At 42.0% G+C, this 13,168-nt stretch overlaps 1 long non-coding RNA gene across 1 annotated transcript in view; it reads right to left on the reverse strand.

The window, feature by feature from the left end:
• The window catches only part of LOC138900465 (uncharacterized), a 181,508-nt gene that overhangs the window by 16,257 nt on the left and 152,083 nt on the right, over positions 1-13,168 (reverse strand). The window lies entirely within an intron of this gene.

Below are 13,168 nucleotides of genomic sequence, written 5' to 3' on the forward strand. Positions count from 1 at the left end.
GGAGTGACTCTCTCTCTCTTTTGTTTGTCACTCCGTACTCAGTAATTGTATTGAAATTTTAATTAATTTAAATTTTCGTCACATAAAACTTATTAAAAGCAGAAATAGAGCTTAAAGTTTAATTATGGATATGGTGGAGTAATTTTTACTCAAACAATATATATAAATAAAAAATGTATTACTTATGTACAAAAATTAAAGATAAAACCCAATTATTTACACTTGATGAGAGAAGCGTCCTCAATCAAAAGAGTTCCATCCCACAACTCAAAGTCGTCTTTAGTTAAAGGTAGAAAGATCCAAATTCTTACCTATTTCACCACAACTTTGGTGGTGGATGTTTCTCTCTTGAATGTGTACAAGTATTTATTTTAAGTTTGTTTCGTTTGTTCATTATTCTTTTGCCTTCAAATACTGGATGTGTAATAATATTCTAAACTTACCGACTTAAATCTTAAGATTTATTTCTCAATAAAATCTTAGTGAATTAAAAAAGTCATATCAAACACACCGATTTCATTTTTTTTGTGAAAATAGTATGGGGTAGCCAATTTCGGATTTGTAATCAAAAAATAGCCGGCACTTACAAATTTATTATGGAGCTCATGTGTATAAATTTTCAGCATATTATGTTGGAACTCCATCATATTATGAAATTCCAGCACATTATGCTGGAATCTCATATGTAAAAAATTTGAACCTCAGCATATTATGCTGGAATTTTGATTATTTTGAAATTGTGGTTATTTTTTAATTACCAATTTTAAATCAGACTATTTCTGATTTTTTCCTAACTAATCTGGATTTCAGATTAAATTAAAAAATACGTAGTTGACTTTTAATGAATATTAGTTTTAATACTTTACGTTTAGTATAAGATGAGAATAGAGGATGTGATTACTCAGTGTGGCATGAAATGGGGAAGTTTTTGTCACAATACTTCTATTAAATGGTAAAGTTGTTGAATATTTCTAGTTTTTTTGTTTATTTAACCATTTAAAATGCGTAAGAACAATTATGAGTAGTTGAAAGTTGAAACATAGATGTTTTGTTATTTTTGTGCGTGTTTTGATGACATAACACAAAATGCAAATGATGGGAAAACAATTAGCAGTATTTAGATAAAAAGACTTTTTGACTTACCAATTGAGGACATGTAATAGGACTATTTTCCGTTTACAATCTTAAACTATGACGGAGAGAAAAGGTACACCCTTAAACATCGGACATACGGTCATAAAATATGATGAAATTTGCGAGGGAAACTATTGTTTATCCGAAAAATCGGATAACGTTAAATTTATAAGGATACGTAATAGATGGTTCTAAGGATACGTAAATTCCTTTGATACAAAGATAACAATACAAGTATTTTGACTATGAGAATGGGAATGATGAATAGAAAGAATGAATAGGATGAAGTAAGACAAGCACAAGGAGATATCTTTGTATATAAGAAAAGATCTTTTGTTCCAATCTATTCAATATGTTCATAGCTTACAAGGATCCCCTCTTTTATAATAGAGGGTCATTACATTATTTATAACAAAATAATAAAATAAAGCATATAGTGGAGGACCCATGATGATTTGTCTCTTCCTCGATTCCCGCTAAGATTATCTCTCTTGGTGCGGTTGTAACAGCTCATGTCCGTGAGCTCGATACTGGCTCGAACTCGATACTAGCTCGAACTCGTCACTGGGTCGGACCTTCGGTCTTGGCTTGAGTTTGACCTTCGGGATGGGCGTGGCACATTTCCGACCTCAAAGCAATGCCTTGCAAATCGATTTGGTCACGGGCTCGATAAGATTATCGAGCCGACTCTGGCAGCCTTCGGACTCGAGGCTCGTTTGTACCGTCTTCGGAGCTTACTCCCAAAATCCTACTCCGATTTCTTACCACTCGATCTCGATCGAACGTAGGAAAGCCGAAATCTATTTTGACCGTATACAGATAGTCCCCTCGATTCTCATGAAGGATGTGGTGAGAATCGATATGATTTTCGACGGTACGATCGGGTAACAAGCTGACGTTTTAACAGGGATCGATTATGACATATGTGATAGTTGTCACATCGATTTAGTCTTTCAAGGTTTTTAATGCATGTCAGACGGTGGTCGGCCACCTCTGATATCGAACCGTCATGATGCGAGCGTATAAATAACCTCTTCTTTTATCCTTTACTACTTTTACATCTTCTACCTTCCAAATTTCCCAAATCCCTTTTTGTACTCTCCAACTTACCAGTAATTCTGTGATTTCTTTCTGCAGAAGCCCCCTTTTAATTCTACCAAATTTTTGCCACTTTTCTCTATTCCTTACTTCTTAATTCAAAAGTGGCGAAAATGTCACAAGCCATCCCTCAGAAAGAGAAAGCTTTATCTTCACAGTGTGCCGCCGATGATACGCCGGTAGAACCACGGCATGAGGAGTGTGTTCCTGGGGGGTGCGTCCTTTCTTCTGATTTCAAAGTCGACAAAGGCTCATTGGTCCCGGGTCGATGTGAACCGGTATCGAGGTATATATATTCGATAACCGAGAAGCACCTCCAACAGCTAAAGAAGGATTGCAATTGGGATAAAAAAGAAATAATGATTCCTTCTTCTGACGAAGATATCACTTCGCACGTGAGAGGATTTTTGAATGTGTATTCTTACCCTTTCACGTTGGGTCCCCTCGATTCCGTTATCATTGATTTCTGTCGTCAATACCAAATTACCCTAGGCCAAGTCCACCAATCTTTTTGGTGGATCGTTATCTTGATCCGATATTTCGTGAGCAAAATCGAGGGGATGTCGTTCACCCTCGACCATCTTATCCGATTATACTGTCCTCGACTTTTTCGAGGAGGGTTAATAAAACTTCAACGTCGGGCTTCTAAGGCTCTGTTCTCGAGTATTGACGAGGACAGGGACCGGGGCTGGATGAGCAGGTTCATTCGAGTAAGGACTTCGAACCTGATTCCGACTGAAAATATGCCTTTTTCCCGAGGAGTGGAATATGAAACGTAAGTGTAATCTTGATGTTACTTCTACTTTGTTTTTTCATTTCTTCTCTCATCGACACTCCTCTTTTTATGATGTAGCGATTCCTTGGATGCCGGAGCAGTTCCCGATCTCAAGAACTGGGTACGAGCTCTTGTTTCGACCTCCACATACGCCGAGCGTTCATGGCGTAATTTGTCAAAGGGTCGGTGGGAGGCCAAAAATTATGGTAAGCCCATTTTTCGTGTTCTTCGAACGAGTTGGTTTTCAAATATCTTATTAAAATTTCCAAATGCAGGATTGGGTAAGGATGCAGTTTTGAGGCCTTTGTCCAATAAGGAAGAAATCTTGGCCCCTGTCCAAATACCGGCGAAGGGAAACAAAAGGAAAAGAGCCCCTGTTTCCGAAGACCCAAAACCGAAGAAGAGGATGGCTCGCAAGCCGAACAAGGATGCCATTCCTTTGAGCTCGGAATCAGTTATGCGCCTAAGGGATGAAGATGAAGAAGAAGAAGAAGAAGAAGAAGAAGAAAATGATGGGTCAGCGCTGGCGGCCCGAACGAAGAAAACCATTGATGCCCCATTGACAGCTGGACCGATGATGCTCCACGAGGCTCCACCTCGTCCTAAGGGTATGCTGGAGAAAGATTTGGGTAGAGTCTCCGAATTATCGGAGATCGAAGACATAGTTCATCGGAGCCAACGAGCAGGGGATATGACCGAAGGGGCCCTCGAATCCCTTCGAACCGAAGAGAATGCTCTAGGTGATTCATTTGGGGCAGAAGCAATCGAAGATTCGCCTACTTTTCCCGCTTTTTTTGCTAAGGTGATTCGGGAAGCCCAAGCTCTGGGGTCCCTCGATCTAGACAGGCCTCACGATGGAGAGGATCCCTTTCGTGACCTGTTTACCGGTATCGAGGACGTTGGTGGTACTGGTGATGAATCGGACCTTTTTCACGGGGTGCGGCAGGCTTTGAATCATGTAAGCTTTTAAAACTATTTTGTTGGTACTACCTTTATGTTTTACTTTTCGTTAACTTCGTTTCTTGTTTCTTTGTAGGCAGCAGCAGTTCATTGAGAAGCATGTTCTCGGTCCAAAAATGAGTTGCGTCGATATGAAGTCGACCTTCAACGGGTTACTGATGAGAGGAATTCCCTAAGACTTCTCTTAGGGCAGAGGGACGAGGAAATAAAAGACCTCCGAGATGAGTTGGCCAAGGCTTACCGAGATAAGACCGATTTGTCTGAGCAGGTAATGATACTTTTGAAAACCTATGGGTTTGATACTGGAATGGTGGCTAACTTTTCGGTCTCACAGCTGCAGCAAAAAATTGAGATGATCGGGAAACTTCGTGAGGAGGTTGACGTAATAAAAATGGAGTCTTTGCAGTGGAAGGAAGGTATGGATCATTTTGCTGCAGAAAAAGAAACTGCTCGAGCCCAGTTATCATCGGCCGAAGCCCAACTTCAGAAAATAAAGGAAAAAGGCTCGGTTCAGGCAGGAAGGATAGAGGAGCTTGAGGCTCGGTTGGCCTCTGTACTTGCCAAGGTCAAAACTGATACCGAAAAGGCAAAGGCCGATGCAGATGCACTCATGGCCATCTATCGGGCCGATGCTGAAGCTGCCCAGGTCCAAGTAAGAGAGGCAGCTGAATCCGCCGATATTCGAGCACATCGGGTTGCCGAACTAGCAAAGTGCCGATCCCGAAGGGAAACCCTCGAGGAGATCCATGCTGGTGGTTTCGACCTCGCTAAAGAAATAAAAAGGGCCAAAGAGCTCGAAGCCGATGCTGAAGCTTTGGTTTCAGATGGCGATGATGATGATGATGATGATGATGATGATGATGATGATGTGATAGGGGCAAGAGCGGATCCGAGAACGGGGGGGAGTCTGATAAAGAAGAGACCGCTCCCGACGATCAGGAAATTTAGTCCTTAGTTTTTTCGTTGTAATCGACCATGTAGATAATTTTTTATATTGATAATTCTGCCGACTTGCTTCTGTTTCTTGAAGACTTTTATTCACGCCTTTATGAATATTTTCACAAGGATCTAAATAACTTTAATCAAATTTGGACTTCGTAGTCTCTATGATGTGGCTTTTAGGCTTACTAGCTGAGTCAACGATTCGAACTCGAAGAAATATAGCCCGTAGGCGTGATGGTTGAGTGAGTGCCTGCTCGAACTTGAAATGAAAGTAGCCCGTAGACTTATTGAAAATGATTCGAACTCGAAGTAATGTAGCCCGTAGGCTTATTGAAAATGATTCAAACTCGAAGTAATGTAGCCCGTATGCTTAATTGGTCGAGTTCGAACTCGAAATAAAAGTAGCCCGTAGGCTTAGTCGTCGAGTGGATGATCTGAACTCGAAGAAATATAGCCCGTAGGCATGATAGTTGAGTGAGTGCTTGCTCGAACTCGAAATAAAAGTAGCATGTAGGCTTAGTTTAATAGTCGAGTGAAATGATTCGAACTCGAAGTAATATAGCCCGTAGGCTTAATAGTCGAGTGAAATGATTCAAACTCGAAATAATGTAGCCCGTAGGCTTAATAGTCGAGTGAAATGATTCGAACTCAAAGTAATGTATTCCATAGGCTTAATAGTCGAGTAAAATGATTCGAACTCGAAATAATGTAGCATGTAGGCTTAATAGTCGAGTGAAATGATTCGAACTCGAAATAATGTAGCCCGTAGGCTTAATAGTCGAGTGAAATGATTCGAACTCGAAATAATGTAGCCCGTAGGCTTAATAGTCAAGTGAAATGATTCGAACTCGAAACAATGTAGCCCGTAGGTTTAATAGTCGAGTGAAATGATTCGAACTCGAAATAATGCAGCTCGTATGCTTAATAGTCAAGTGAAATGATTCGAACTCGAAGTAATGTAGCCCGTAGGCTTAATAGTCGAGTGAAATGATTCAAACTCGAAATAATGTAGCCCGTAGGCTTAATAGTCGAGTGAAATGATTCGAACTCGAAGTAATGTAGCCCGTAGGCTTAATAGTCGAATTTAACTTAATTCTGTTTGCATAATAAATTTTCAAATAGAGAAATTTTCCTTGGATATAAGATGTCGGTAAAGAAGAGAACTTTCTTTGCAAGTCATTACACATGTGTTCATGTTTCGCGCCTGGGTTCGGGCCAATCTACATGAGCATGGTTCGTTTCAACCATTTGGCTCTTATAATTTTTCCTATTGGAACCCTGTTGTTGTGAAATAACTCTCTTGCATCTGAACTCGATCTATTTGAGGGCCTAATGCCCCCTCAGTATTTGAGGTCGATTGTAAAAAGGCCTCGGATATTGTTGTAAGTACAGCACGATCAATGGTTGCCTCATTAAAAACCTTGCCGAAAAACCCATTTGGGATAAAATCGGTCTAAGGGAAAAAGAGTGCAACGCGTGCTTTCAAGCGAAATATCCATCTTAGATCTTGTTCGGACTTCTGCAGAGGTCAGTTTTGAAATGTAAATGAATATGGAAAGGTCGTACCTTAGCAGTAGTACCGTTTTAGATATGATACATTCCAGCTGCTTGATAGCAGTTTGCCGTTTATAATGCCGAGCCTGTACGATCCCTTTCCTACGTTCTCGAGCACCTGATATGGTCCTTCCCAATTTGGTCCTAGTTTTTCTTCGTTCGGATTTCGGGTATTGATGGTGACTTTTCTTAACACTAAGTCCCCGGGCTTGAAATGGCGGAGCTTGGTTCTTCGATTATAATATCTTTCGATTCGCTACTTTTGGGCGGCCAATTGGACGAGAGCAGCTTCTCGTCTTTCGTCCGATAATTCGAGGCTGGTATTCATAGCTTCGTTATTTGATTCTTCCATCGTGAATCGAAATCTGGTACTGGGTTCACCAACTTCGACTGGTATCAATGCTTCGGACCTATATACTAAGGAGAATGGGGTCGCCCCCGTACTGGATTTTGATGTCGTCCGATATGCCCAAAGGACTTCGGGCAGGATTTCTCTCCATTTTCCTTTAGCGTCATTCAACCTCTTCTTTAGGTTTTGAATGATAGTTTTGTTCGTTGATTCGACCTGTCCGTTCCCACTGGGGTGGTATGGCGTTGATAGTATCCTTCTTATTTTGTGATCTTCAAAGCATTTTGTTACTTTGCTACCAAAGAATTGTTTCCCATTGTCATATACTATTTCGGCGGGTATCCCGAATCGGCATACGATATGATCCCAAATAAAGTCTATAACTTCTTTCTCTCTTATTTTCTCGAACGCCTACGCTTCAACCCATTTAGAAAAATAGTCAGTCATAAATAAAATAAATTTGGCTTTACCTGGGATCGATGGCAGAAGGCCGACGATATCCATTCCCCATTTCATGAACGGTCATGGGGATAGGACTGAGTGAAGTTTCTCTCTGGGTTTATGGATCATTGGCGCAAACCTTTGACATTTGTCACATTTACTAACAAATTCCTTCGCATCTTTGCCCATATCGATCCAATAATACCCTGCTCTGATTATTTTTCGAACTAATGCATCGGCACGGGAGTGATTCCCACAGGTGCCCTCGTGCACTTCCCGTAGGATATAATCGGTATCTCCCGGACCCAAGCACACTGCCAACGGTCCATCGAATGTCCTTCGATATAGCGTTCCATCCGGAGCCAACGTGAATCGAGCAGCTTTAGTCCGTAGGGCCCTAGAATCTTTAGGGTCCAGTGGGAGCTTTCCGCTCTTTAAGTATTCAATATACTTATTTCTCCAATCCCAGGTTAAGCTTGTAGAATTTATCTCGGCGTGACCTTCTTCGATTACCGATCTCGAAAGTTGAACGACAGTCCCTGAGCTCAAGTCATCTATCTCGACCGACGATCCCAAATTCACAAGTACATCGACTTCATTATTTTGTTCTCGTGGAACATGCCGCAGAATCCATTGTTTGAAACGGTGCAAAGTGACAAGCAGTTTATCTAAATACTTTTGCATTCTACCTTCTCAAACTTCGAAGGTTTTGTTTACCTGACTCACCACCAGTAAAGAGTCACAATTAGCTTCAATGACTTCTGCTCCCAAGCTTTTAGCTAGCTCGAGACCTGCAATCATGGCTTCATACTCGGCCTCGTTGTTGGTCAACCTGGTAGTTTTAATAGATTGCCTAATAGCGTTACCCGTGGGTGATTTCAAAACCATGTCTAGCCCGGACCCCTTTACATTCGAAGCTCCGTCCTTTAAAAGGGTCCATGCCCCCGATGATGTACCCGATTTCAACAGGAGTTCTTTTTCGACTTCAGGTACGAGGGCTGGCGTGAAATCAGCCACGAAGTCTGATAAAATTTGAGACTTGATGGCCGTACGAGGTTGATATTCGATATCGTACCCACTGAGTTCGACGGCCTATTTGGCCAATCGGCCTGATAGCTCAGGTTTGTGCAAGATATTACGAAGCGGGTAAGTGGTTAATACGCATATGGGATGACATTGAAAGTACGGCCTTAACTTTCTAGAGGCGCTTATCAGTGCAAGTGCCAATTTTTCTAGGTGCGGATATCTAGTTTTCGCTTCTCCTAAGGTTCGACTCATATAATAAACGGGGAATTGCGTACCTTGCTCTTCTCGAACTAGGACACCGCTTACGGCGATTTTTGATACTGCCAAATATAAGCAAAGATTTTCGTCTGTTTTTGGAGTGTGAAGTAGTGGTAGGCTTGATAGATATCGTTTTAGTTCCTCTAATGCTTGTTGACACTCCGGGGTCCAAGCAAAATTATTCTTCTTTTTGAGTAGAGAGAAAAATTTGTGATTTCGATCAGATGATCTCGAAATGAACCGGCTTAAGGCTGCAATCCGACCCGTTAGCCTTTGTACGGCTTTCACGCTGTCCACAACGACGATGTCTTCGATGGCCTTAATTTTATCGGGGTTAATATCGATTCCCTGATTTGACACATGAAGCCGAGGAACATGCCCGAACCGACCCCGAAAGCACATTTTTCGGGGTTGAGTTTCATGTTGTATTTCCTCAAGATTTCGAACGTTTCCTGCAAATGGGTCAAATGGTCCTCTGTGCGCAGAGATTTAACTAGCATGTCATCAATATAAACTTCCATTGATTTTTCTATTTGTTCTTCGAACATTTTATTTACTAGGCGTTGATAAGTAACCCCTGCATTTTTTAGCCCAAAGAGCATCACATTATAGCAATACGTTCTATATTTGTTGACAAATGAAGTCTTTTCCTGGTCCTCCGGGTTTATCTGGATTTGATTATACCCGGAATAGGCATCGAGAAAAGTGAGGATCTCATGGCCGGCCGTGGCATCGATTGTGCGATCGATGTTGGGCAGCGGAAAGGAATCTTTGGGGCATGCTTTGTTCAAATCCTTATAGTCTACACATATTCTAAGTTTATTCCCTTTTTTAGGCACTACAACTATGTTGGCTAACCATTCGGGATATTTCACCTCCCGAATGGACCCTATCTTGAGAAGCTTGGTTACCTCGTCCTTTATGAATGCGTGCTTTCCCTCAGACTGGGCCCTTCTCTTTTGCTTAACCGGTCTAAACCTAGGGTCCAAGCTTAGCCGATGCGTCGTTACGTCCAGTGGGATCCCTGTTATATCTAAATGGGACCGGGCAAAAACAATCGATGTTATCAATAAGAAATTGAACAAGTTTCTTCCTGAGTTCGGGGCTTAACCCCGTTCCCAAGTATACCTTTCGCTCGGGCCAGTTCTCAATTAGTGTGACTTGCTCTAGTTCCTCTATTGTTGATTGGGTGGCGTCGGAGTCATCGGGAATCATGAAAGATCGAGGGACCTTTTGATCATCCTCTTCTTCGATCTTCTGGTTATCTGGCTGGGTCGAAGCCGATGTCTGTGATTGCTATTTGGTGTCCCGTTCTCCTTTTGAGCCCGATCCCTTTATCGATGAAGGCGAGGACATTGATTTTGCTTCCTCGATGGCGAACATTTCCTTTACGGCCGGTTGTTCTCCGTACACCGCTTTGACACCTCTCGATGTCAGGAATTTGAGGGCCTGGTGTAGGGTCGAAGGTACAGCTCTCATATCGCCTTCGATCACATGAAACTTTGTTTCCTGGATGGTTCCGTCCACGTTTATTGGTAGGATTATCTCGCCTTTGGTGGTTTCACATGCCATATTAAATCCGTTTAGAACCAGAGTTGCGGGTACGATCTGGTCCTGTAGGTCGAGCTGTTCTACGACCTTCAATCTGATGATGTTGGCCGAGCTACCTGGATCGATTAACACACGCTTAATTTTAGTTTTATTCATGAGTACGGATATTACCAGTGCATCGTTATGAGGTTGGATGACTCCTTCTGCATCTTCATCATCGAAGGACAAAGTCCCCATGGGTGCGTAATCTTGAGTCTGAGATCTCTTTTCCCTAACAATCGATGTTTTAGTGCGTTTAAGCACTGGCCCCTGAGGGGTATCAACGCCGCCGATGATCGTGTGAATGACATGATGCGGTTCTTCTTGCTTGTTTTGCTTGCCGAAATCCCTATTTTTAAAATGGTTCTTCGCCCTATCACTCAGAAATTCCCGAAGGTGCCCTTTGTTAAATAAGTGGGCTACTTCCTCTCTTAGTTGCCTGCAATCTTCCGTTCTGTGGCCATGGGTGCCATGATATTCGCACATTTGATTGGGATTCCTTTGGGAAGGATCGGTCTACATGGGTCGAGGTCATTTAGTGTGTTTGATGCGTCCGATAGCCGACACGATGGCGGATGCACCAACGCTGAAGTTATATTCTGATAATCGAGGTGCTTCTATAGGATCGGCATATTTATCAAAGCCGCTCTTGCTCATAAGTCCCCCGGAATTTTGCCCTCGATTAATCCTTCGATTGTTCCGAACTGTATTGCGTGCTGAACCATTGTTTACCCGATCTGCGACGTATGGTTGATATCGGTCTCTATTCGACCTTTGTTCTCTGTCGATCTCCCTTTGGTTTTTAGTAGCTGTCCTGTTCTGATGCACGGGTCCATACTGAGCTCCCAACTGATCATCCTCGACCCTGATTTTTGATTGGTATCGATTGTGTATATCTGCCCAAGTTATTACTGGATACTCGATCAAATTTTGTTTCAGCCGACGTGATGTTGTTGAACTTAGCTCGTTCAACCCTTGGGTGAAAGCTTGTATGGCCCAATCGTTTGTGACCGGTGGAAATTCCATGCGTTCCATTTGAAATCGGGATACGAATTCCCTCAGCATTTCATAACCTCTTTGCTTTACTTTGAAGAGGTCTGATTTCCTTATTGCAACCTTTATGGCACCAGCATGTGCCTTTACGAATGAATCTGCTAACATGGCAAAGGAATCGATGAAATTTGGTGGTAAATTATGATACCAGATCATTGCTCCCTTCGAGAGGGTCTTCCCAAGCTTTTTTAACAACACGGATTCGATCTCATCATCCTCCAAATCGTTACCTTTGATGGCACATGTGTAAGAGGTAACATGTTCGTTAGGATCGGTCATACCGTTATATTTAGGAATTTCGGGCATACGGAATTTTTTGGGGATTGTTTTTGGGCTGCACTCGAGGGAAAAGGCTTTTGTATGAATTTTTTTTGAATCAAGCCCTTTTATCATTAGTGGAGCCCCCGGGATTTGATCGACCCTGGCATTGTATGTTTCCACTCTCTTGTCGTTGACTTCGACTCATTTTGTGAGTTCCTCGAGCAATTTAGTAATTTCGGGAGTGGTTCCCGATTCTTGCTCGTTTGATTTCACTATGGCGGGCCCCGTTCTGGGAGTGATTTCTCGAAGCGGATTGGAATCCGGCCTGCTTTGTATGCGAGTTTGGCTCTGTAACTGAGCTATCACTACTTGTTGGGCTTGTAGCATCTCAAAGATCATACGTAAGCTGGCCCCAATTTTCCCCGCGTTATGGGTGTCTCGGGCTACGGATCGAGTACCGCCCTGAATGCTTCTTTCCGGTTCGGAACGCTGATTCGCCTCTAGAGCTATTTGTGAGTTGACATCCAATGGTACTTCGGCTCGAATTTCGGACACTTCGATTCGAGCCTCAGTGCCATCGTTAAGTGGCCTTCCGGCCCCAGGTGTCAAGTTGCTGGTTTCATCTTGAAGGCCGGCTTCGTGGTCGATAGGTAAAGCTATTGCTGATTGGAAGTTGTAAGCTGGTATGTACTGTAGATTTATATCAAACGATCACCATTATCCTTAGCCCCACGGTGGACGCCAAACTGTTTACTCGAAAAATCGGATAACGTTAAATTTACGTATGGTTCTAAGGATACGTAAATTCCTTTGATACAAAAATAACAATACAAATATTTTGACTATGAGAATGGGAATGATGAACAGAATGAATGAATAAGATGAAGTAAGACAAGCACAAGGAGATATCTTTGTATATAAGAAAAGATCTTTTGTTCCAATCTATTTAATATGTCCATAGCTTACAAGGATCCCCTCTTTTATAATAGAGGGTCATTACATTATTTATAACAAAATAATAAAATAAAGCATATAGTGGAGGACCCATGATGATTTGTCTCTAGATTCTCTCCCTTGGTGCGGTCTCTTGGTGCGGTTGTAACGGCTCTTGTCCCTGAGCTTGATACTGCCTCGAACTCGATACTGGTTCGAACTCGTCACTGGGTCGGACCTTCGGTCTTGGCTTGAGTTCGACCTTCGGGATGGGCGTGGCGCATTTCCGACCTCGAAGCAATGCCTTGCAGATCGATTTGGTCACGGTCTCGATAAGATTATCGAGCCGACTCTGGCAGCCTTCGGACTCGAGGCTCGTTTGTACCGTCTTCGGAGCTTACTCCCAAAATCCTACTCCGGTTTCTTACCACTCGATCTCGATCGAACGTAGGAAAGCCGAAATCTATTTTGACCGTATATAACTATGTAAGGATAATTTTTAGGGAAATTACTAGTTATGTCAATCCATAAGTAAGTTAGTACAAAAATTAGTCAATTCATAAAATATTATCAATATTAGTTAATTAGCTATTTGTACCAAAAAAATATCAAATTTTTACTTTCTTTTGAGTGTGTTGTTGAAATAGATTGGATACATCTTAAAAAGTTTAAATCTCAGTTTTGGGATAATTTGGTAGAATTTTGAGGTAGAAGATGAACATAAAAAAAATAATATGTGTATTACACTACATATCATTTGTGTCATATTTGTATTAAATATGTATCACATGTAT

This window comes from Nicotiana tomentosiformis, chromosome 10 (genome assembly GCF_000390325.3).
Source record: "Nicotiana tomentosiformis chromosome 10, ASM39032v3, whole genome shotgun sequence".
Lineage (NCBI taxonomy): Eukaryota > Viridiplantae > Streptophyta > Magnoliopsida > Solanales > Solanaceae > Nicotiana > Nicotiana tomentosiformis.